The sequence below is a fragment of the Lissotriton helveticus genome, chromosome 3_1, assembly GCF_964261635.1.
Source record: "Lissotriton helveticus chromosome 3_1, aLisHel1.1, whole genome shotgun sequence".
In the NCBI taxonomy this organism is placed as follows: Eukaryota; Metazoa; Chordata; class Amphibia; order Caudata; family Salamandridae; genus Lissotriton; species Lissotriton helveticus.
Genome location: NC_136061.1, coordinates 2,043,631,451 through 2,043,657,158, shown reverse-complemented (window position 1 = coordinate 2,043,657,158; position 25,708 = coordinate 2,043,631,451).

The window sequence follows — 25,708 nt, the reverse complement described above, 5'->3', positions numbered from 1 at the left end:
AGTTGCTTGATCTCGGAAATAAGTTTAGATTCAACCCACTGTGCCTCCCGCCCTCGGGCTATTGCTATTGTAGTGATTATGCCCCGAATGGCTGCATTAAAACTGTCCCAAAACATGTGTAAAGAGGTTTCAGGCAAGGCGTTGAAGTGGAAGTATTTTTCGATACTCTTGCGTATCTCTGCTACATCTACTGGGTCAAGCAGCAAGTGAGGGACTAGGTGCCAGTGCGGGGGGTGCTATGGTAAAAAAACGGCATCTCAGGTGAGAGCTAAATGCGCGTGATCAGATTTAGAGATATCTGAGAGCTATGTGAAGGCAGCGCAGAATGGAGGTAGTGAGAAATGACATCATCTATGCGGGAATAGGAAGTGTGAACATGTGAGTAGAAGGAGTAATCCCTCACGCCGAGGTGTCTATATCGCAATGCATCAGTCAACCCATAGCCCTCAATATCCCTTCTAAGGGTAGCAGACATTGCGCCCTTGTTTCGTTTATGTCGCAGAGATCCTGTCTAATGAGGGGTCCCAGACAATGTTCAAACTCCACATACTCTGGCATCTCCTTCTAGCACCTCAAGCTACTCACGCAAAACGCGCCTAATTAATGTGCCTTGGGCGGTGTTGGGAGCTTAAATATTCAGCAGAATGAGTGGCCGCTGTCCTCGGAGTAGTTGGAGAAACAGGAAGTGGCCCTCCTTTTCCTGTGTCTCTTTTCCCGCATTTCCCATCGCTGCGACATTGCTTGCCGAGGAAGCCCAACGCAACTTAAGGTACATTGACGCAGAGTGTCGCATCTAAGAACTGAACTGAACTAAGCTTAAATCTACCAACCTAAAGTAATCATAGTGTGTATTTTGGTCGTTTATGGTCTTGTGGTAACTCTATATAAAGTCTACTTATTTTTGATATAAAACCTGTGTGGTGTCCATTTGTAGTGTTGTCACTGGGTTACTGTATGTGGTCACAACTGCTTAACTTACATCGCCTCTGAAATAAGCCTTGACTGCTCGCGCCACGCAGCCTAGAGGGTGAGCAGGGATTATTTTAGGAGTGTAATCCCCTTGTCCTATTTGCCCCTATTTGTCACAAGTACCTACCTGTGCCAACTAGAGACCCCCAAATCTAACATTGGAAGCAACAGCAGCAAGGATTCTGGATTTGCATTTGTGACTCATGTACAGGGACTGGTGAACACTACTTAGTGAGTGCAGACCATAACGATACCGCCTACTTCTTGGTAGATTCCTTTTTGATTGTTTGATTGTTCTATTTTTGAAAGATGCCTAATTCAGTTGTGATAGGGAGGGCAGAATCCATAGCCTCTACTGATCTTGAAGGGGAAGAAGAGAACTTGGAAAGCTACAAAGTTGCACAGCTGCATTTTTTTTGCAAAAAGTTCAATGTTCCAACCTCTGGGTTCAGAGTAAAAGAAGAATTCTAAAGGCGTTGAGGGCCTTGGTAGAAGCAAGGAAAAGTCCTGTGATTGAGGAGGATGACTTGGCAATTGTGCAACAAGAAGAGCCATTGGGCCTAGGAGGAAGGAAAATACCTTCCCCTGCATGTAGCAGTGCTTCTAACAAAAGTCTGTCTCCAGAGGAGTTGGAGGACAGAGAGAGATCAAGAAGGCGTGAAATGGAGATGACCAGGTTCAAGGAGGATAGGCAGCTGGAATTAGAAAATAGAAAGTTAGATCTTGAGGAAAAGAAAATGCAGTTTGGGCATGAAAAAGTTTTTAGGGAGTTGGAGTTTAAAACCAAAAGTTTAGCAGTTACTCCCTCTGGAAGCAGCATACCGCCAGTACATACAGAAAGTAGAATGTATATTCCCAAGGATGTGGTGAAAGAGTTTTACAAAAATTCTGATATTGGTCAGTGGTTCAGAGCCTATGAGGTAGCCATGTCTTCCCACCGGGTCCCTAAGAGAGATTGGGGAGCGGGGTTGTGGGGAAGATTCCTTAGTGAGGGGCGGGATTCATTGTTAGACTTGCCTTCTGATGTCCACAATTCATACAGCCACATGAAAGATGCATTAATGTCTAGATATGGTTTGACACCTGAGCTATGTAGGCAGAGGTTCAGGATTTTAAAAAGTTAGAATACAGTACTTGGGTTGAATATGTCACTTTCTTTTGCAGAGCATTGGGTGGTTGGGTAAAGGGCAGCAAGGTAATGATTTTCAAGGTCTCTTTGATTTGATTGCATGGGAGCACTTGTCTGATAATTGTTTTCCAGAGCTGCGCCAGCATCTGATAGATAGCAAGCTGACAAACCCTAGGAAGCTCGCTGAGGAGGTGGACCGCTGGTTCAGTACCAGGGTCCACAAGGTTCACGTGGGAGACTCAGCCAAAGGCGGGCAGGGTCCCCAACCGAAGAGTGGGGGGGACAAGGGTAAACAGAAGGAGTCCCCAAGGGAACCCCGTGAAAGGTTCCCAGCCTCCCCCTGAAAGAAAGCAATGGGCCCGACAGGTAGTCCTGTTCCCCAAGGGCCCCTGAATTGTTACAAGTGTGGTGATCTGGGTCATAAGGCGAGTGATCCCAGGTGCCGCCTGTTTGGTAAACAAGCACCCACTGGTGCTCCGCCCAGGCAGATGGCTAGTGTAACCTTGTGGGAGGAGAGTGAAGTCCAAGGTGGGAGGGGGGTCCCGCACAGATGACCCTTCTCTCTTTAGGAGACTGTGAGACGGTCTCAGAAGCTCAGCTACCAAGGAACACTAAGAAATATGGGCAACGAGTGACCGTCAAGGGCCAAAAGGTGGAGGCTCTTAGAGACACAGGGGCCAGTGTGACAGCTGTCAGGTGTCACCTGATGTCTCAAGAGCAGATTGTCCTTCATGCCTTTTGCCGAGTTGTTAACGCCGACAACACAGAGAGTCATTGTCCAATGGCTCAGGTTCCTTTGAGTGGGAGGGGGGTCTCTGGTACTCTTCAGGTAGCTGTGAGGCCCACCATGCCTGTTGACTGTTTGTTGGGAAATGATTTGGAGAGCTCCCCTTGGGAAAAGGTGGAGAAGACAACTCACTTGAAGATGGTTGGACTGCCTGACTGGGCCTGCGTGACCACCCAGTAAATGTCAGCCTCTAGGGGTTCTCAAGAGGACCTGGAGCCTGAGAGGGAGGCCCAGGAACCTGCCAAAGAGAGAAGTGGCAGGGGGCAGGAAACCAGCCCCCGAAGTTCCCTGGAGCCTACCGGGGAGCAAGTAGCTGAACTGGGGGACCTCCCATTGGCAGCAAGAAGGAGGCCCCTCCAAGGAGGAATTTTACAAAGAACAGAGAGAGTCCCCTTCTCTTGTGGGCTTGCAGCAACAGGCTGCAAGCCAGGCAGCAGGTGATCAGTTAGGGTCACACTTGATTTACTGGGAGAATGGTCTCCTGTATAGTGAGCCTAAGGTTGCTGAACCTGGGTCAGCCTGTGTGCTGGCGGTACCCCAGAAGTTCAGAGCCTTCCTACTGGGGCTGGATCATAATGTGCCATTAGCAGGACATTTGGGGCAGGACAAGACCTTTGAAAGGCTTGTCACCCACTTTCATTGGCCCCAAATGCGCAAGAGTTCTGATACTCATTGCAGGACCTGTCAGACTTTCCAGGTAAGTGGAAAGAGTGGGTGGAAACACAAGGCTCCTCTCCAGCCATTCCCTGTGGCCAGCACCCCCTTTGAGCGGGTGGGGATTGACATTGTGGGGCCACTGGACCCCAAGACAGCCATGGGCAACAGGTTCATCCTGGTCTTGGTGGAGCATGCCACCCGGTACCCGGAAGCCATACCTCTGAGGACAGTGATGGCCCCTGTGGTGGGACAAGCACTGGTGGGAATTTTCTCCCACAAGGGATTTCCTTGCGAGGTAGTTTCTGACCAGGGCACCAACTACATTTCCAAGTATATGAAGTACCTGTGGCAGGAGTGTGGTGTAAACTACAAGTTCACCACTCCCTACCACCCCCAAGGAAACGGGCTGGTTGGAAAGGTTCAACCGGGCCCCGGAGGGCATGATTATGGGTCGTGAGGAACCCATGAGGCGTAAGTGGGACGTCCTCTTACCATGCCTACTCTTTGCATACCGTGAGGTGCCACAGAAATCTCTAGGGATCAATCCCTTTGAGCTTCTCTATGGACACCCGGTCACAGGACATCTGAGTCTGGTCAAAGAAGGATGGGAGCCTTCTCAGCCTCTCAGGCTCCAGGTCCTCTTGAACACCCTTACTGGCTACCATGGAGTTTGGTTAAGGAAGGCTGGGAGCAATTTCCCAGGAAACCTCCCCAGGATGTATATAGCTACATGCTGGCCTTTAGAAACCAGACTAGGCGTTTCAGGCAACTAGCTGAGGCAGCCAGGAGGAGATGAAGGGCTGGTATTACCAGAATGCCACTCTGGTAGAGCTTCAACCTATCCAGAAAGTGTGGGTCATGGCCCTGGTGGAGCCCTGTGTGCTCCAAGATAAGTGGACTGGACCATTTGAGGTTGTGGAGCGCAAGAGTCCAGTTACCTACTTGGTGTATTTGCGGTCTCCTACATGTCAACCGCCTTAAGTCCCACTTAGAGAGGTCTGAAGTGGGCATGCTCTTGGCAACAGATGCTGGGATGGAGGTGTAGACTGAGCATCTTCCTGACCTCCTGTCAGCCTCAGAGCAAGATGGTCATTGGATGGTGTTAACCTCTGTTCCACCCTGACCCCTGAGCAACAGAATGACTGCCGCCAGTTTTCTGATCTGTTCTCCCTGGTTCCGAGTGTCGCAGATTGGTGCGTCCATGATGTGGACACAGGAGACAGCTTACCTGTGAAGCACAAGTCTTACAGGGTAACTGACAGGGTAAGGGCTTGCATTAAAGAGGATGTCTCAAAGATGCTTGCACTTGGGGTGATTGAGTCATCTAGCAGTCCTTGGACCAGCCCAGTGGTCTTTGTCCCGAAGGCTGCAGCGCCGGGTGCCACACCCGAACTCCGGTTCTGTGTCGACTACAGAGGGCACAATTCAGTCACAAAGACTGACGCGGACCCCATCCCCAGAGCTGATGAGCTCATAGATCGGCTAGGGGCTGCACGGCACCTCAGCATGTTTGATTTAACGTCTGGGTCCTGGCAGATCGCCTTGACTGATGGGGCAAACAAGAGGTTAGCATTACCCACACCAGATGGGCATTTCCAGTTCCGTGTTATGCCCTTTGGGATGAAGAATGTCCCTGCCACCTTTCTGAGGTTGGTCAACCAGGTGTTGGTGGGACTGGATGAGGTCAGTGCCGCCTTCCTGGATGACATTGCAGTGTTCAGTGCCAGTTGGGAGGAACATCTGCACCACCTCTGGGAAGTGTTGATGGCACTGCAGAAAGCAGGCCTCACGATCAAGGCGAGTAAGTGCCAGATAAGGCAGTGTTCCGTGGTGTACTTGGGACACCAAGTGGGGAGCGGCCAGGTGGCGACCCTACAACCAAACATTGAAACCATCCTGGCTTGGGAGCCACCCAAAACCCAGACAAAGGTGAGAGCCTTCCTAGGTCTTACAGGGTATTACAGGAGGTTTGTCAAGGGCTATGGCAACATTGTTGCTCCCTTGACAGAGCTGACTTCCAAGAAGCAGCCCAAAAAGGTGATCTGGACTGACACCTGTCAGAAAGCTTTTAAGGCCCTGAAAGCTGCCATGTGCCTGGCACCCGTGCTCCTGGCACCCAACTTCTCAAGAGAGGTTATCGTCCTAACAGACGCTTCAGAGCATGGTGTGGGAACTGTTCTGTCACAGATGAATGAGAAGGGCCTAGATCAACCTTAGCCTTTATCAGTAGAATGCTACTTCTACGGGAACAGAGGTGGAGTGCTATTGAGCGTGAGACATTTGCTGTGGTCTGGGCACTGAAGAAGCTGAGACCATGCCTGTTTGGGACTCACTTCCGGGTTCAGACAGAGCACAGGCCCCTCAGATGGTTGATGCAGATGAAGGGTGAGAATCCAAAGCTGTTGAGGTGGTCCATCTCCCTACAGGGTATGGACTTTACGGTGGAACACTGCCCTGGTACAGAACACGCCAACGCTGATGGTCTGTCCAGATTTGACTGCCTTAGTGAAGAGAACTCCCAGGAGTTAGGGTAGTTCTCCCTGCTTTTCAGCTGGAGGGGACACGTGTTAGACTTGGCACCATTGGCGTGGGTCTCCCTTCCATTTTTGCTGTTGCCACATGTGTTTTTGCTGGTGTTAGATGCCTTGAATACTGTGCCACTGCTATCCAGTGCCACAGTGCAAGTGCTCTGTATTGTAAATTGATGTATTAATCACTGGTTCCCTGTTTGGCTATTTGGTTTACTTGTCAGACCCTAGTCTAGTGCACTGAGTGTGCCCAGTGCGTGTAAATCCAAATGTTGCTAGTGGGCCTGCAGCACTGGTTGTGCCACCCACAGAAGCAGCCTTGTAAAATGTGTCTAAGTTCTGCCATTGCAGAGCCTGTGTGCAGTCTGGTACTGTCATGCTGCCTGGGCAAGTGCACCCACTTGCCAGTCCCTAAACCTTCCCTTTTCTTCATATCAGTCACCCCTCTGGTAGGCCCAAGGGCAGGGTGCATTGTAAGTATAAGTAGGACAAGCCCTGATGTGTGTGTCCTAATAGTGAATTACATCCATTTTTGTTTTTCACTATTGCAAGGCTACATGTTCTCCATAGGCCAGAATGGGCTGTTAGAGTAATACATGTTTATAATGCTAACTGTCTCAGAGAACATGGTAGAAATTCAAGTTTAGTATGCCTGAACTCAGAATGATGAAGTGCATCTTTTAGTGAAGTTGGTTTTAACATTATGTGTTTGCAAATACCACTTTTAGAAAGTAGGTATTTGTTTGCCCAACCTTTCAAGCCTGCCTCTGCTACATTGTGTATTCCTTTGTCTGGTTTTGTGAGTGACAGGGCAGGGGGATTCCAAGAGGCAGGCTGAGTCAGCCCAGTGGTGAATAGGGAGATCTGCATCTAGATGGGCGGGAGGAGCTCTACCTGGACCTTGAATAGGGCTGTGCCTGCCTTCCACAATGCTGGCTCCACCCCCTGGGGAGCGGCTGATATCTCTGCCCTGCACACTGAAAGAAGAGAAGAAGTCCTGTAAACAAAGTGCTCCAGGACGGTACTTGCCTTCCATAATGCTGGCTCCACCTCCTGTGGGGCGTCTGATGTGCCTGCCCTGCACTGTGAAAGGAAAGGAGAAATCTGGTAAACAGAGTGCTTCAGCACCGGTTTGGACTGGGCAAAGGCCCCTCTCCCTTCAGAGAACCAAGGATTTTGGGGTATAAATATTGGGAACCTGATCCCAAGAAATGAGATCACTTTGGACTACAACAAGAAACCTTTGCTGAGGAGAGGAACCTGAAGAAACTGAGGAAAGACTATCCCTAAGCTGAAGTGCTGCTTGCGGGATTGGCCTGCAGTGGTTGCCTGACTGCCAAAGAAAGGAGAAAGAACTTTGTGTGCTTTACTTTCAACTTGTGAAGGATCTCCAAGGGCCTGGAAAAGAGCAGGCCTCCTGAAGAAGTCTCAGGGACAACAGACTTCACCCACCAGCTTCCTAAAAGTCTTCCTGAAATGCCTGCAGCTGTGCTGGACTTTGTGGGGGATTTGCATGTCGCAAGGAGCTGAAAGCGCGACTCAAGATCGAGAAGCGTGTCGCAGAACCGCTGCTGCCGATTCACAACACGAAGCATCCCGCATCACCGGAGAAGAGAATCGACGTTGCCGCAGACGCCAATGCATCACCGGGAAGCGTGACGCAAGAGAGAAGGACCGACGTTGCCGCAGATGCCGCTGCATCTCTGAGAAGAGTGTCGCAGGGCATGTCGCGGCTCATCGCCAGAGAGGAGGATTGGCGTCGCCGCAGACGCATCTCCAGGAAGAGTGTCACAGGGCCTGTCGCGGCTCGCATCATTGTGGAAGCAACTCGCATCACCAGTAGAGAGGATCGACATCGCCGCAGATGCCGCCGCATCACTGTGAAGCTTGTCGCAGGGCCAGTTGCGGCTCGCATCTTGTAAAGTATCTCGCAACGCCGGGGAAGAAGATCGACGTCGCCGCAGACGCAGCGCATCACCGAGAAGCATGTCGCATCAAGAACAGAGCATCATCTTTATTTCTTAGCGCAACGCATCGTAAGGTACATTGACGCAAAGTGTCGTATCTTAAGAACTGAACTGAACTAAGCCTAATCTACTGTCCTAAAGTAACAGTATTATGTATTTTTGTCGTTTATGGTCTTGTGGTAACTCTAGATAAAGTATACTTATTTTTTATATAAAACCTGTGTGGTGTCCATTTGTAGTGTTGTCACTGGGTTACTGTATGTGGTCACACATGCTTAACACACTGCCTCTGAGATAAGCCTGTCTGCTCGTGCCAAGCTACCAAGAGGGTGAGCAGGGTTTTTTTTGGGAGTGTAATCCCCTTATCCTGACTAGAGGTAAGGGTCCCTATTTGACATGTGCCAACTAGAGACCCCCAAATCTAACACTCACAGATAGGGGCCGCAAAGACACCCCTACCACACTGCTGCCATACTCGCTAGAGCAAATAGTCAGGCTTTTCCACCCCGCCCCTAGAGCCGCGCCGCCATCGCCGATTCTACTAGCAGTGCCATAGAAATGTTATCGCAGGTGCCTATACATTACTAAAAATATTGTCCCCTACGTGCCAGCAATACCACTAGAAGGATTTCCAAGCAGGCTAATGGTACTCACGTCCCTTTCGCTCACGGAATGGCGGGAAGCCGACTTACAGACACTAGGAACCCTGTACCGAGATGGGGCACTCATACTGTATGAGTCATTAGTAGAAGACGAGGGACTCCCACCGGAGCAATTCCTCACACACCGCTCACTAGTAGCAACACTGATGGCAGATGGGGGGACATAACCACAGAACCGAGTCAACACCTCACCAAGCAGTTTTTATACGTCATGGGGCGTGGAAGAAACCTTATACGCTGGTTCGCGTTGTCCCTCCGAACTCATGCAGAGCTAAGTTTAGATCCACTTTGCCGTAAATGGGAATTGGACTTGGGGCAACAATTGGAAGTTAAAGAGTGGGAGAGTATACTTTAAAGTCCAGTGCGCATACCCAGAAATATGAGATTTCGACAAATACAATTTTTCATTGTTCATAGAGCATACTTCACGCCTGCGACGATCAAAAGGTACTTTCACCGCATGGATGCAATGTGTCCAAGATGTGAGTTGATACACATGCTATGGAGCTGCCCTAGAATATACACATATTGGCACACAATAAGCAGACTGTTACATGAATGCACAGGCCGCGACATATCTTTTGAATGGACTGTATGCCTTTTGCACCACTTTAGGAGGACTCCCACCACAAAGTTAACATCCCTGTTTCTCAACCTGGGGATAGTGGTCGCCAAGCACCTTATAACTAAATGGTGGAAAGCGCAGGATCCACCACATACTCGCACGTGGTGTTGCTAGCTGTTGACATGGGCCAAAGCAGAGGGGATTGTATTTCGGCTGGGAGGATTACTGGGACTGCGTAAAGAACCCAAAGCAACCCAATGGGAGGGACTCCTCCATGCACTACAGCAGACAGAGGAGGAAAATTCTGAGGGGCAATCTGAGCAGGAAGAGGGCAAGCACACAGAGGGAGACGCGCACACCATCAGGGTAAGGCTGTGATATTCCAGGAACACATGTGAACTATTCGATATGGAAGCAGACGTAGCTAATAAGGGGGGCAACTATCAGATTGATTAGAAACCATTAGGAAATGCGTACAGGAGGGCAGTGGGGGGGGGTAAGTGCACATAAATCGGTCAATGTTGTTGTTGTTTTTGTTCTCTGTCATATCATCTGTTTAGAAGCCCACAGTGAATGAACTGGAAGGACTTTGTGGAACGTCATTATGATACTTCAATATGATTGAGCTGTCATCAGGGGCTATGCTTGATCCCCCACGGAAGGAACTGTATGTTATTAATTGTACGCCCAGCACATACGCAGAGAGAAATGTATGTCATATTGCTGATTGATGGTTGTATGTATAGACAGCTATTCAAAAGTCTGTTGACTTTCATGAGACTGCATAAAATCAATAAAAACATATTTAAATAAAAAAATCAAAAGATGACAGTGAACATACCCGTAATATAAGCTCATACATGCTGACAACTGTATAGTGTGATCAGAGGGAAACAAAGTCTGACCTTGGCTCATCTAGGTATGTGTCTTATCCTGACGTGTACAAACACTAGATCATGATTTTCCTTACAGTTCAATGGGGACAGGTGGCCAAATGGACAACAGCAGGACCAGGTTTGGAGCAGGAGTTCTTCGGTGCAACGCCCGCAACGACCTCTTTCCAGTAGTGAGGTAGAGGATGATGAGGCGGGACCCTCAACATCAGGAGGAATGGGGATTGCACCCACCCAGACTGACCAGGAAGACAACTCTAGTGCCACGGACCGGGAGGAGGCTGTGGACATTGAAGTGGGGAGGGAGAACTGGACACCTCTGGCCAAGGGCGGAAGAGAGCTACTCTCTCCCAGACCATTCACCTGTAAGTTCTGTGAAGTTGTTCCCGAGGCAGGCCACTCCCCAACCTGGGCCTGCCATCACCCCCTCCCTACCTATAGAGGCCCCCATTCCATCGGGGCTTCCAGCTGCTTCCTCGGCAACCTGTACCCCTCATCATAGCTGCCAGGTCGTACCCAACATTGACTTCCACCCTGAGGCACCACGCCCCTCATGTTCCACCCAAACCCCTTCCTGAGTTTTTCTGTCTGTGGCTGTCCCAGAGGAATTGATGTGGGTATGTGAGGGTCAGCCAGACATGTCCTCTCGCAGCATGCTGCATATGTGTCTAGAGATACGCAGAATGCGAGAGGAAATTGTCGAATCTCTGGACACCCTCACTGCCAGTGTCAATTCCCTGCAGCAACCATGTCGTCTTTTGTCTCCCAACCTCCTTCCACACCACCGTAAATGGCTCACACTGTCCGTTGTCCCACATTGATTTCCCCTCTAGCCCTCATGTGTCCCGAACCCGTGTGGTACCTGTTCCTGCACTGGCCAGCCAAGTGCCCGCATCGGACTCGGAGGATCTGGAAATTGTGGTATTAGAGGATAACCAGAAGGACACTTGACCTGTTGGACATAATTTTCTTTGTGGACAATTATTTACCTTTCCCTTTGTAAATAGACCATTTCCCCTGATGCTCCCTAACGTGTTATATTTGTGTGGCCCCACCCCAATCCAAGTTCCCTTCTCCTTCTATATTAGGATCATCATTTGTTTTCCTTTCTCCCTTCCAAACAGACTGTTGTTTTTCAAAACACAAACTTCGATTTATCTAAAAAATATTTTTGAATACAACTTTCTTTAACTTGTTTGACTTCATTGTGAATGTCTTGTATACAATATGGACATGTATTTTGTGAGTAACCTGCTCTGCACATCATGGCTTGCTGCAATGATGGGGTTATACTTGTAAATGTGTCACACACACATACATCCTCAAATCTCTAAGCCACCAAAATTGGTATACATTTGCCTATCAGAACATGATACGCAACAGAATCTTGACTTGTGAAGATAATTAATTTTTATTTACACTTATTCACAGTGTTTAATTAGTTGAATTCGTTTTTGGGATGTTCTCAATGGTGATCGCAACTTCGCAATTTCAGAGGTGATGATCGCTGTGAGGGATCATGTCTGGCTTGTCACCTGTATGTAGGTGGGTTTTGTGCATGTGCTTGTACAGGGTGAAGTTCATGTGCAGGGGCAGATGGTATATGGACAGTTGGTGTTTGTGTGTGGACAAGGGCTGGTTGTGTAGGTTCAGGGGGTGGTGGTGGGTGTGCATGTTGTGGGAGTGCCTGTTCAGGGCCTGTTCAGGGGGTGGTGGTGGTTGTGCATGTGGTGGGATTGCCTATTCAGGGGTGGTGGTGGTTGTGCACATTGTGGGAGTGCCTGTTCAGGGGGTGTGGTGGTTGTGCATGTTGTCAGAGTGCCTGTTCAGGGGGTGGTGGTGGTTGTGCACAAGGTGGGATTGCCTGTTCAGGGGGTGGTGGTGGTGGTGCATGTGGTGGGAGTGCTTGTTCAGGGCACTGTTGTGGGTGTGTACCCTTGCTATGGTCCTGTCCAGTTGGTGGTACAGGTGTGTGGGTGTGATGTGCTGCATGCAGATGTGATGGCTTCCCTCCCTGCGTTGACCGTGAAGGGAGTCTTTGGATCACTTTCAGCATGCCTTCTATCATCTTCGTGGCAAAGGTATGGTGTCTTGCACTCTCTTCCCTTTGGATGGATATCATGTCTCTGATATTCTTGGACAAGTTTTGCCAAGTTCTACCCATCTTATCCAAAACATGGGTCAGTCTATCCACCACCTTAGGGAATTGGAGCATGGCCTGCAGGGACTCAGGCATGTCTGACAGGGTAGCCCCTATGTCACAAATGTCCTGCCTCACATCTGACTGCTGCTGGAAAAAGTCCTGCTCCCACTGGCCACCATAGCCAGGTACAGAAGCTCTCTGCAGGGGTCGGCCATGGATGAGGCCAGCAGGTCCAACAGCGGGGGTAGCAGGTGGAAGCCTGTGGACAGGGGAATGGTGCCATGGGGATACCGACACCTCAAAGGGTTGGAGCTTTCCCCAGATGGTGGAGAGGATGTCTGGAATACACTGTATAGGAAGGAGCATGTAGGGGAACCACCATGTCTTTCCTGGATGTGAGGCCTGTGAGGGTGTAATGTCTGTGTTGGGATGCGTGTGAGCTGTGGCTGGTGAGCGCTATGCTGGGGACAGGCAATCTTACATTTTGGAGTAGGCTAATGCACTTTACTGGGCGGAGGGTGTGGTGCCTTGCAAGATTTGGGCAATGTGGTAAGATTTCTGTCCATGGCATCAGAATTGTCATCCTTGGAGAGGATGGACATATAGTCAACATCATCTTCCAATCCTTCATCCTCAGGTACTTCCTTCGCCTCCTCTTGTGCAGTACTTGCAGCCAACATAACTGTTGAGCAGTAGATTTTCCCCTCTGATTGACCGTCGCCCAACACTGGTGGAAGGTCTGTCCTCCTCATCGTCATCATCCCCTGGAACACAGAGGTTGCAACGGTATTAGTAATTGACCTAGCATTACATGAGGTGCAACACAAGGGTTAGATTAACTGTACTTTGCATCAACAGATGACATACATGTGACCTGGTTTGGGTACCCCTACAAATGGCGGCTCACTCAATAGCATTGAGGTGTTATATGGAGATGTACATTGCCCAAGCAAACTCACCAGCTTCAGCTACAGCTTTCTGTCACTTTGTGATCCCCCCTGAGGTCAGCTGCTGAACCTGGCTCCTCCTAGGTGTTGTTGATGAAGCAGTCACCGATCCAGCAGCTGGAGAGGGAAGTGACACCGTTCTCAATGATCTGCTTTACTAATTTACAAACAGGGACATGTGACACTTATAATATGTATGTAACTTTGTGAACAATGACTTCAGATTCTATGCAGTTGGGGAATTTGATGTTTGTCATGGTTTAGTAATCTAGGATAGGGAAACACTTCATGCCACAATTACCCGATGGACAGGTGCGAGAGGCTTTCACTGCTGCAGCCACAATGTCATGCATTCCCCGGGATGGTGTTGTACGCTGTCTGCAGCTGAGATGAGACATACATGTCTATATTTCAGTACACCAGATGGTAGCCATGAGATAACATGTACATGTCATTCTCAATTACCATTTACAGGATTTTCATGGCCAATGTGTAGCATATATACCTCATGGACTTTACATGTGGGCCCATGTTCACATTCAGCAATTGCCAGTTGTTGACCACACACAGCACTGACATCAATGAGATGACCCTTCAACAGACAAAATTTGTATGAGAAGGTAACTGATATTTCAAGGAAGGGGATAAATGGTTAGGACTCCTCCGCATTACATTGATTACACCTTCGCCATTAAGACTAACATGTTTTATGAGTATAATGTCTGTTGACAAGTCAAAAGGATTGTACATCACCAGGCTGTCCAGTATCACATTTGAACAACAGTTCACACATTGCATTGCAGAGTTCATGTGTGAGATGTGCAATAGGTACAGAATGTGGCTCATTTGTGCTTCCCTACCCATGAAGTAATGAAGCTCATTTTGAAATGAGAGGTCACACATTTGTTATGTCCATCCTTTGAGTGTCCTCTGTTTGTATACTCTATTTCCAACATCATTGTGGTACTTATCTGACAACAGATGGTGTCTTTTACAGCAGACATCCTAACCTCATTGTGCAAGCATTAACTTATATATGAGAATACAGTAGAGGAGGAGGCAAGCAGAATGCAACATTTGACTGGGATCCCACATCGTGGGTAAGTTGAGAAGCTTTGATAGCTGCTGCCTGCACTGGATTTGTGTTGTGTTTTCAGCCAAATGATTTGACAAATTCACTTCCTGAAGATGCACCTTAGCAGCCCATACACCAATCTAAAAAGAAAACAACTGGCATCAGTGTGAGCCTCATCCACACCAATTTCAATATGATTTTGCCATTGATATTTTGGAAGAGAGTTTTCATATCTTTGAATTGCAATCCAGTAGTTTGTAGGACACTTCATATGACACAATGTACTATTTTATGTCCATTCTGCACTCACGTGGCATCCATTTTATGTAATCCTTTCAGGAACCACCAGGGTCTGATCTGGTATGTGGTTAAATGCCGTATGTGAGCATATTGTGATGTAGGACAACAGTGTTGTACAACACATGCAACATACAGTGGAGATTAAAGGCACATTCCATGAGCATTCAGGTGCATTATTCTTCTGTTGACTTACTAGGGCCCCACACCTGCCCAGTGTGTGGTCCATGGCAAGATGTCACAGCCAACCTTGTAGCAGAAGTCAATGTGGAAGTTGGAATCTGGGAGGATATCATTGGACCTACAATGATAAGTGTGTTTGCAACTTTACATTTCTGCTGCCACGTGATGCACTCAATTTCAGGCACAAAGGATAAGCACAAGCAGTTGTGGGCACTAATGCTGCAGAAGTGTGTAGCACTAAATATCATGAGTGATCCCATATTTAACTTATAATTGGCCCCACTGCCTAGAAGCAACGTCTTGTAGTGTAGTTCCTATTATCCCAATAGGCTCTGCGCATTGGAATAATACCTCCAATAGTATAGACCTAGACCAGACGTTAACTAGGTCTTCTACTGTCGATATTAGACTTAAAGTTTTGGGTTTGCCAGCTAGCTCAGAGTTCACTAGAAACTTTCTCGAATAGGCAAGGAGGAGTTGAACCTCCCTGGATAGACAAGAAGGGATTTAGTTTCTGACAACCATAGAACATGACAACTTTGCTCTCCCCTAATCAAGAGTATATCTCTAGAGTCGTGTGAAAACAAAAGACAACTTATTTTACTCAGTCAGTACGTGCATTCTTAGTTTCACCAGATTGTAGAGAAAAGGAAGAGACGGGCGTGTTCAATAAAAGATGTTATTTATTGATCAGTCTCTTTTCTCGTACAAGAGAAATGAATCGATATTATTGCAATACTTATGGTTAAGTAAAGTGCATACAATAAAAGCAGAAGTATAAAATAATACTGTAAAAACATTTATATGGTTTCTAAGCCATATGGTGTTTTAAAATGGATAAAATAGATACATACATATAAATCATTTGACTAATCGTACTCAACTGGTGCTTCTAACTACGCCTACCCCAGTGTACCTGACCTAAGCCTAATACGTGGGCGGGGATAGAAAGTAGCAGTTTAAGTTAAGTTTGTTTTGCCAAGTGTCTGACTCAAGAATTCTCTGCAAAGGGTCATTCAGTTCTGTACCTTGAATCTAGGATGGTTGAGGGATGGTATCTCTCGTCTGTGGTCTCGATATTCCAAGCTGCCTGCGAGGGCTGCTCGGAAGCGCCGGAGCTGGATTTCTCGGCAGGAGAAAGCAGCGTCTCGTTCTCAGCGCGTCAGGAAGGCGGGGCAGCGCCAGTGGGCTTCGCTCTCTGCTGGGCTTCGGCAAGTCTCGCTGCTCCGATCTCGTCATCACCGCGTGTGTTTGCTTAAGGCAATATCGGTAATATTTATACCTGTAAGGTGCCGAGATTGACGTAAGGATGGACATAGATACGTCAATAAGGATGTCATACGAGCTGGTCGTTAGCACATTCTTTTAATAAGGATGTCATACGAGCTGGTCGTTAGCACATTCTTTTACTGAAGTTCTTTGAGAAATCAAAACAATGGCCGCAGGGATTTTCCCAGGTTGTCATAGGTTTGATTTGTTTTGAGAACTCCGTATGCCTTATCAGGGGCTGGAGGAATATTGCTTGCCTAATTAGATGGTAAGCGTTATGACCTAATCAGATAACGCGCTCCTGTGCCGTGGTCTGGCTTAATCAGATAACGGTTTCTGCATCATGGGATGGCTGCTAGTTAATTTGTTAACCAGAATAGGGTCAGGAATAGGGGGATCTATACAGAACCTATAGGAATACATCACACCCACTCCACGCTAACTATGGCCATATTTACGAATCTAGGCATAGTAAAACATACTGTAGAGTATCGTGTATACCTTACCACCCCAAAATACACATAATGCATTTCGAAATTATGTAATATACGGGAAAAAAATATCACATGTACTATATGCACTCAAGCAGTAGAATAATGCTAAATTAATCACATATATGTATACATTATTAGTAATCGAATATGAGAATTACACATGAAATGGCTCTTAATACAGAAGAAAAGTTCGAGACCACTTCATCACAGTTCAAAAATATTTATGAACATACCAGCGGGCAGCTAATGTCTATGAAGTTTCTAAAAACAGAAATTAGTTCTCTAGGAATAGTTCTTACTTTAAGCAGAAGATAAGTGTCCCGAAAAATTATAAAAAATATTTTGGGGCTGCTAAAAAAATTGCTGTCCGTGGACTGGAGGAAAAGTTGATCTTGCTACTTTATTATTAAAGTTGAAGGCCAAATTCAAGGTGTCGGGAACGCCGTGTGCTAGCTTGCTCAAGAGTCGTTATTTCTGTTCTGGTGAGAACATCATATCATTGAGACTGCTGAAAAAGCTGTCAACAGCTTCCTGTGAGAGTTCCACTAACTCGGAAAAAGATGTAACCATGCATTCATTTGCATGATTGTCTCCATTGACGTTTTGAGTAGTATTGCTGACAGAAGGTTGTACCTGATCGATGCTGCTTTCATCTTGATCTTCACTACCCCTTAATCGTAGTGGTGAAGTTTCCACGAATGCCGTCATCAGGATTGGCAGCCGTTGAGGGCAGCGCAATGCATGAGCCTTTACCAGACCCAACAATGTTTCTGCATCCATTGGCGCATTCGATTGTAGCGTCAGACAGGTGTCCAACATGCATTCTTCTCCGCACAGCATGCACCTTAATACAGGTAAAACACATCTTTGCCATATCGGCCGAAATGAAAGAAACCAAGTCATGTTCAGGTCTCTAAGCCGGGTTAGTCTCAGGATTTTTGATATCCGGTCCCGGTATCCAATGGCTCGGATTGTTTCTTCCCTTGTCGCAGGTGTTTTGTCTGTGACATGGTTTGCCATAACGAAATATGAGGACTAAGAATAGTATTCCTGCAATTAGTCCCAAAATGAGGGGAATTCCTCCAAAAATCGAATGGACGAGGTCTGGAAAAATACCCAGTATGGCTTTGAATGGTGTTAATGCCATCGAAAATACTGTCTTAAATACATTTGAGACTCCACTGGTATCAGAAATATTTAAGATTTCATTCAGGATTTCTGCGAAATGTATGGGGGAATTAGTTGATAACAATGAATGAATCTCTGCAGTCGTCCTTGCGACTAGGAGATCATACGTTTCTTTTGATGACGTGAGCCTGGTCGGCGTCTGAAGAAGCACTGTTTTCATTCTGCTTAAAGTATCAACTCGAATAGAAGTAATTTTCAAGTTAGGCCATGCCCTTGCCTCCCTGTCTGGAAAGGAGCTGGGGAACAATAAGCGTCCACAGCACATGACCTTCGCAGTCGTACTTACGAGATAAGGAACCCCGGGCAGTAGACTACAACATCTGTGATCCACAATTAGAATGTAACTCCCGTTATAGAGTCTTGTAAAGAATGGTTCTATCTCTGTTGCAGGTGCGCCTAGCTGGTGACATGAAAGGTTATTTGAGTTCCCTTCACAGGCTCCATGCAAACTAATTCCATTACACAGAAGTGTACCGCTTAGTGACATTGCACAATTATTGCCACTAAGAAACACTTTCTGTCCTTTATTACTGACACATGCATGTGAATAGGGCAAGTTCCATGTTGTCTTAATGTACCCTTTTCCCAATTTTTCATACATGCCAGCCTGTATACATTTTTGGCAGTATTGAAACCTGAAAGTAGATATCGGAATATTAATTATCCCATGTATTATCCATTCAATGACAGGTTGTTCTGACATTGTCAATGGTAATCTCTCGAGTTTCTCAATGCTCAGGATTGTATAATCAGCAACCTTCTGTGCCATACTGATTTGTTTATCAGTAAGGTTAAAGATATTGAATAGTGACGTTGTGTTGATTAAACGCCAAGGCACATAGCCTGAACGCAGATTTTGTAACGTCCAGCCAAGCTGTACAATAGAACGCAATTGAGTCTGACCGTGTTGTAACAACAGTAAGTCTTGCGATATTATGTCGATTGCTGAAGACACAATACTGTCCAATGAAAAGATTCTGGAGGACAGAGTCATTAACCAATTGTCCACTACAGAAAGTGATTTTTTCCATATTGATACGTTCAATTTTCGTATACTTTCTGCTGTCTCAATTTGAGTTATCTTCCAGGCTTCGTTGTAAGCTGCATATATAGAGGCTGCTATGAAGCGTTTTTGACGCTGTTTGCGCGGTCCCATAATGAAATCACGCAAGTCAGCACCATCAGTAAGTAAAGTTAGGTGTTGCTTAATCTCTGTCAGTGTGGAAGTTTGTAGCCATTGAAGGCAGAGTTTGCCCACACTGTAGGTGGTGATTATCCCTGGGTGTTGTCTTTGGGAATATCTAGGGTCTGGCCTGGTCAATGTGAACCCCTGTGTTTTGTTCAGGAATCTGTCTTGACAGTTATTAGTATCTGTGGGCCAGATTAACCATTGTTTCCAATCAGGATTTGTTCTGTTTTGGTTTAGTACATAGTTTACGTCTATCTCTTCATCCGCAGAGTTATTGCTGTTCATTGTTGGTTTTGGAATAGACGGTTTATTTAAGTCTTTGATTTTGGCTAGGCCAAGACAGGTAGTTTGTTGAATAGTTTCATTCAAGAATATAATTTGTTCTGGGATCATGCAGGCTCTAAACAATGATTCTATACCTTGTACTTGCCATTCTTTTGTACCCCAAACACTTTTTACTTCCACATTTTTATCCCAATAATCAAAACCAAATGTATTCATCTTTTCAAAAAATGAGTCCGAATATATAAATTTTGTGTTTGTAAGCATGGTTTTTGTTCCTGTCTTATTTGACAATTTAAAATAAAATGTTTCAGCTTTACTTGTATTGAACCCTGAAAAATATGAATATTTGTCATAAACGGTTCTTGAGCTTCCTTTTGGAGGGGTTGCACAATGTTCCCATTGATTATAATTTAAAACATTTCTAGGTTGTGCAGATTTATGTAGAAAATGGTTACCATAGTGGTTGTAGCAGTACATACTATCATAATTAGATGAACCCTGCAAATAATCATGTTTGGTAAATTTAGCAGACATCACTAGATCAGACATCATGTCATTAATACTTTCAAAGTCCCAATCATCAGCAAATGAGTTTGGTTTTACAAAGTCACTCAACGAGATCTTAATTTGGTGTGGATATTTGAGGATCTCAACCGGACCATAAATTTCATAGTCAGTATTGTCCCATGCTACCCCACCCGGTATAGGATTGGCTGTGAAGTTGACTGAAGAAAGTTCTCTTTTCTTGACGTGTGAAGACGAGTGTGGCTTGAGGATCAAGTTGATTTTCTGGCTTGCTGTGTCCATTTTTGCATATTTTCCCTCAATGAAGCGTCCCAAGCATAGTATCATGATGAGCCAAAGTATGAGGATAAATACACCAAAGGACATCCAAAATTCAATCCATGGAGAAATCAGATAGGTTTCTTTCAGCTGTTTCAAAAGCTCCTTAGCTCTGACTTTAAGGGATTTTGTTGATGGCTGTGCCTTTGATTCACTGAGGTCTTCAGAGGAATCATTGACGTTTATGAAGTAGCCGGATGCTGTTCTATCAATTGTTCCAATTGCTTCAGGATCACTGTTTCTTGCAGCTTCAGCATATTCATTTGTTACTTCATTGTAGGTTGATGTGTCTCTACTAAATGTCTTTATTTGGGTATTCAGAGGTGTGAGTTCCATTGCATTGTTGCATAGTCCTTGTTGTTGTTCTGTAGGTGTTTCGAATGTGATTAGCCTTTTAGTTAGCACCTCTGTACTTGTAGCAAACCTCGGTGTTCTGCTACTTATCGGGAGTCCACTTGGACTACTGTTTGTTATCGGCCACATGATTGTGGTTTTACCAGGTCGATGGATACAACTCGGTTCTCCTTTTTACCAGCAAGCGGCGGTAATACAACTGATCTTGTCCCGTTGATAGACAAGACAGGAACTGCTTTTCTGTAAGAAGGCCCAAATTCCTTCTTTACCGCGATCTTTTCTCTGACTAGATCCCCGATTTTTGGAATCCAGACAGGTCTTGCTGGGACAGGCGGTGTTTCTTCAGTGGTTATTGGCTGTTGTTTCAACTTTATGTTGCTCAGGTCTTTTCTTGTTTCGTTTAAGTCCTGTAAAATAGCCAAACGATCTTTGATATCAAAGCTTTTTTCTTTCACCCCTGGGGTAACCGACAGAATTCTTTTTGAGCGCCATTTATTGAGAACGCTGATAAGTATCTGCTCTCTGGTGCTATATTTTGACAAAAGAATCCATTAGAGATGTCTAATGTTGTTTTATATTTTTTGCGCACTATGTTATTCATTAGTGCAGCACTATGCGAGTTTTGTACTGCAAAAGTTTTGCAACATGAGTTAAGGTGTCTGTAATCCAAAACTAGACGATATGAATTGTCTGGTTTGGAGACAGGAAACAAAGGGTTGTTCATTTGTGAGGTGCAAGTTTCAATCACCCCCTGGTATTCTAGTTGATCTAGAATTTCTTTTACCTGTTTTTTAGCTTCTTGCTTGATTGGATACTGCCTTTGTGCAGTAGGTTGTGATTTTAACTGGATTTTGTGTGGAGGAGATTCCTCATCCCATACCACATGATTTTTATATAAAGCAGGAGCTTGAGCTACTGCCCACTTTCTTGCAAGTGTATATTTTTTATGAATTGGAATATGATTTGAGAAGGCAGGCATAATTATTTCTTCGCCATGTGGGCACTCCCTGACAAACTCTGGTGGCCAATCTTTTTCAGCTAGAAGGATGTCATAGCCCTTGGAGAGATTATCCCAAAAAAGGCCCCTTATTTTTCTAGTCTTATCCCCTTCTATACTTAAAGTTATTTCATATATTTTGTGAGGTTTGCTAACTCTGGTGTCTGCAGTTTCCACTTGAATGTATTCATTCGTGTCCACTGTCTCCAGATGATTCATAAGGACTTTGCGTGCTATGCTCACTTCTGCTGCGCTGTCTAGCATTGTCCTAGCCCACTCTCCGTTTTTCAGCTGTGTCCTCAGTATTCTCGGCATTGTTGAATACTTTAATACTGGCTACCTTCTTCTTTGGAAACTGTAATTTTTTATTTGGATGAGCAGGTTCCTTGTCTTTGGACTTGACGTGCCCTTCCCTGGGTTCCGATCGTCCTCTTCTTTCCGATTTCTGCGAGGAAGTCTGAAAAGATTGAGAGGGACGTGTATCAAAATCTTGATATCTATCCGGTTTCTTTATGTTATCCCTATTTCTAAGGTTGTATCTTTTCACAGAGGGCTCCCTTTGGGGAGACTTGGGTCCTTGGTCCGGAGATCTTTCTCTCCGCCGAGGAGACCTTCCTCTGGACTGGAATCTCTTTTCTTTTGGATTGGATTGTTTGTTTCCATCCCAGTTCTTCTTTTGACTGTTTTGATTATTTTTAATAAATATTTTTTCAGGACTTTCAATTAGTTGGGGCTTCACTGGTATTCCACCCAAACTATCTCTACCTAGTTCTTCATAGGATTTTTCTATAATTCTGGCAATTTCAGCTGGTTGGTCTGCTATAGCTGTCTCTTTTAACCTCTGGCGGATCGCCACATTCGCTGCTTCTCCTTTTATGTTGGCTAGTAATATTGCCGAGACCTGCTTGAAGTCTTTTAGTAATTTAGAGAGTTAAAGCGGGTTCTGGACCGTATTCGTCTTGAATTTGTTTTAGCACATCTGGTATTACTGACATGGATGGAACTCCATGTGTTTTTGTGTAAATGGAAGCAAAGACTGTACCCCAAGTGTCACAGTCCTCCACGTGTGGTGCGATTCCCATTGGAAGACAGATAGTCAGAATCCTGTGTTTATCCACAGGGGTGGTGTCTGGAAACACCGCCTCTATTTGGGTGATTTTTTGTGCTAACCAGAATGGTATTTGTTCCCGTTTAGCTGGTACTTTACCTAGGCAGGACTGTATGTTCTGTGGTGTAATTTTATTTGTGTTCCCCTGATGTGGGGTCAGCTGTGGAATTTTAATTACTGGTTGGATAGTTGAAGTCCGCATTACATATTGGACTAGTTGTCTATATATTTTAATTAATTGTTTTAGTTGTACTAAAACATCTGCTGCAGACATTCTTTCGATGTCTGGATGTGGTGTGTATCCGGCTAGGACCGGCCACGTTGCTCCTGGTCTGCCTAGTGGACCGAGCCTGGTGATGTGATTATTATGTTTTAGGGCGCCATTAAACAAGAGCAGGTGCTCTTGGAATTTGAGTGGTACTTCCACTTCCTCGAAAGGAGTGTACTCATTAGGAGGTTCCTCTATTTTATAATAGTGGAACTCCTTTGTTACAGCATTTGCTGCTGGAAAGTTTATCCATGAATAGAATACCTCTGTCTGCCGATATTCGTGTGCCTCAATTACGAATATGACTGTACCACCTCTTGGTGTCAGTCCATTGTCTATAAGTTTTAATGTTATAGATTTTCTTATGTTGACCGGGATGAGTTTTATATCCGGGTCTGCTTCTTGCATAGTATTATCAGCTTCTATTAGTTCAGCTGCTAATCTAGCTCTCTCTCTTTCGTCATCACTTTCTGGCATTTTACTGTCAGGAAGGTTATTCTGTTTGTTTGCAGATCAGGTTCCTTATGGAAACAAAGATTAGATGCACAATATTTTGGAACAGTGTATCCTTCAACGTTGATTGAACCAAGAACCATACATAGGAGTTCCCTCCTGCGAGGTTTGGCGGATTTTACCTCTCACCCACTCCAGACGTCTTTGGAGTATTATGGGAAAGAGGGGTCTGAGTGAAAAAGCACGACTGAGTTACTCTAAAGTCTTGCGTTAGTTTTATCGCCTTTCCAAACACGTTGGGCGCCATGTAGTGTAGTTCCTATTATCCCAATAGGCTCTGCGCATTGGAATAATACCTCCAATAGTATAGACCTAGACCAGACGTTAACTAGGTCTTCTACTGTCGATATTAGACTTAAAGTTTTGGGTTTGCCAGCTAGCTCAGAGTTCACTAGAAACTTTCTCGAATAGGCAAGGAGGAGTTGAACCTCCCTGGATAGACAAGAAGGGATTTAGTTTCTGACAACCATAGAACATGACAACTTTGCTCTCCCCTAATCAAGAGTATATCTCTAGAGTCGTGTGAAAACAAAAGACAACTTATTTTACTCAGTCAGTACGTGCATTCTTAGTTTCACCAGATTTTAGAGAAAAGGAAGAGACGGGCGTGTTCAATAAAAGATGTTATTTATTGATCAGTCTCTTTTCTCGTACAAGAGAAATGAATCGATATTATTGCAATACTTATGGTTAAGTAAAGTGCATACAATAAAAGCAGAAGTATAAAATAATACTGTAAAAACATTTATATGGTTTCTAAGCCATATGGTGTTTTAAAATGGATAAAATAGATACATACATATAAATCATTTGACTAATCGTACTCAACTGGTGCTTCTAACTATGCCTACCCCAGTGTACCTGACCTAAGCCTAATACGTGGGCGGGGATCGAAAGTAGCAGTTTAAGTTAAGTTTGTTTTGCCAAGTGTCTGACTCAAGAATTCTCTGCAAAGGGTCATTCAGTTCTGTACCTTGAATCTAGGATGGTTGAGGGATGGTATCTCTCGTCTGTGGTCTCGATATTCCAAGCTGCCTGCGAGGGCTGCTCAGAAGCGCCGGAGCTGGATTTCTCGGCAGGAGAAAGCAGCGTCTCGTTCTCAGCGCGTCAGGAAGGCGGGGCAGCGCCAGTGGGCTTCGCTCTCTGCTGGGCTTCGGCAAGTCTCGCTGCTCCGATCTCGTCACCACCGCGTGTGTTTGCTTAAGGCAATATCGGTAATATTTATACCTGTAAGGTGCCGAGATTGACGTAAGGATGGACATAGATACGTCAATAAGGATGTCATACGAGCTGGTCGTTAGCACATTCTTTTAATAAGGATGTCATACGAGCTGGTCGTTAGCACATTCTTTTACTGAAGTTCTTTGAGAAATCAAAACAATGGCCACAGGGATTTTCCCAGGTTGTCATAGGTTTGATTTGTTTTGAGAACTCCGTATGCCTTATCAGGGGCTGGAGGAATATTGCTTGCCTAATTAGATGGCAAGCGTTATGACCTAATCAGATAACGCGCTCCTGTGCCGTGGTCTGGCTTAATCAGATAACGGTTTCTGCATCATGGGATGGCTGCTAGTTAATTTGTTAACCAGAATAGGGTCAGGAATAGGGGGATCTATACAGAACCTATAGGAATACATCACAGTCTATCAAACTGACATGACATCAAATCCTGAAGTAAGGTCCACTTTCATGTTTTGTTAATGGCCAAAAAACAGGGCATCCAATGATAACATATATGACCAGCTGGGTAGACTGGACAATTTCATATATAGAAAAAACATTCTAAGGTGGACAGTGGATGTATTCTCAATACTCCTGACATTTGTATCTCACTTCTTGTTCATCATTGTCATACTTGTTAAATTGGATTTCTTGATTTAATCTACAAAATTAATTACAATATAGTGGGGACTCCTTTTTTACTTGTTGTGGCACTCCATTCCAGGATTGAGTTTACAGTTCTGGAACTGTTGGTGGAATACATGTAATGTTCACAAAGGTAGGATGAGCCTAGATATAATACATTTTGTCTTTAGCTTTTCACAAATGTAATTTGCTAAAGGTAAATGTCCTTTCAGAATTCCAATAGTTGAAAATCTAGATTTTCCTCTCCGGTTACCTTTGAGATTCGGGCTCTATAGGTCCCTCTGTTGTCTGCTGAAAATGTATGCATTTTGACCATCTCCTAAGCAGTTTGACTTACCAGTTTGTGAGGGTAGTATGCCTTGCTCTGGATGATGTTGTTTCCTCCCAGAAGATGCAGGGACCGCTGCCATTGTGCTTATCTGTACTCTGGCTGAATGTGTCAATAGTTGAGAAGAGAGAAAAGTCACCAAATCGAAAATGTACACGTGGAACTTGTCAGACCTTTCCTCATATGTTCTGCATGCTAACAGTA